This window comes from Limulus polyphemus, unplaced genomic scaffold (assembly GCF_000517525.1).
Source record: "Limulus polyphemus unplaced genomic scaffold, Limulus_polyphemus-2.1.2 Scaffold3191, whole genome shotgun sequence".
NCBI lineage: Eukaryota > Metazoa > Arthropoda > Merostomata > Xiphosura > Limulidae > Limulus > Limulus polyphemus.
Window position 1 is genome coordinate 116,620 of NW_013668801.1, and position 1,321 is coordinate 117,940.

Below are 1,321 nucleotides of genomic sequence, written 5' to 3' on the forward strand. Positions count from 1 at the left end.
GTTTTTTTTTTTTTGGGGGGGGGGGTTAATGAAAGTGTTCCAAAACGCGACAATAGTTTCTTGACGACCTAATATTATGCTATAGAGCTCTGTTATTAAGCTCACCTTTAAGCACTGAGAGCACTATTCTCCATTTTGTATATTTTATATTGTAGAGCTATTAAGTCTCGTGCAAGTTCTAACCTTTAGGTACTAAAATATTTATACTTCCTTATGTATATTCTATGGTGTAGGTCTCAGTTATTAAGTCTCGCGTTTGATTACACCTTTAAGCACTTACAGCTTTATATTCCATAATGTATATATTCTGCTATTGGGCTCAAATATCAAGTCTCGCGCTTGAGCAGTGAGAACTTTATACTTCATTAAGCATATATTATACTATAAGACTCATTTGTTAAGTGTTCCGCTTGTTCTCACCTTTAAGCACTGAGAGTTCTATACTCGATTATACACATGTTATACAATAGGGCACAGTTATTATGTGTCGCGCTATATCACACCTTTAAGCACTGATTGCCTTATGCTCTATTATGTGTATGCTATCGAGCTCAGTTGTTTAGTTTTGTGTTTGTTCACATCTTTAAGGACTGTTGTATAGGATGTAGTAAATGATTCTGTGATTAAATCTCGAGCTTCTTGACATCCTTAAAGACTGAGAGCTTTATACTATTTTATGTTTATGTTACGCTAAAGGGCTCAGTTATTAAGTCTCACGCGTAATCAAACGCTTGAGCACTAAGAGCTTTATATGTCATACTATAGGACTTAGTTGTTACGTCTCGCCATTTTTAACACCTTTAAGCATTGAGAACTTTATACATCACTAGACAATCCGTGACCCGTTGGGTCACCCACTATTCAGAGGTTATGAAGAATTCAAGCTAATTTCAATCTTGCACCGAAATGAAGGTTTATTTTGAGATAATTTAATTAAATATTTCAATCCATTCGTGTTATTCATAATTTAAGAAACGATATTTGATTGTTGATCGGGAGTAAAAGTAAAGACCATTTCATTTTTCAAGAAAGTGAAGTCAGAGTTTTCAGGTATTGTGATGAATTAGTTCATTATGTTGTGGTCTTTCCTCTTAAACATTCTACAAATAAGAAACAGTAACACTTTATTTTGTCTTCGAATTATCTACCATAACCAAGGCACATTATTGAGAAATTCTTTCAGATCTAGTTTTTGTTATCTTACGCCTTTTAATGAAGATGGGAACATTGACAGGGAAATAGATTTGAACGAAGAAGTTTCGTAAAGAGCGCGAACGGTATGATTTTTTGACTGAGAAAATAAGGAAACAAACAATCTCAG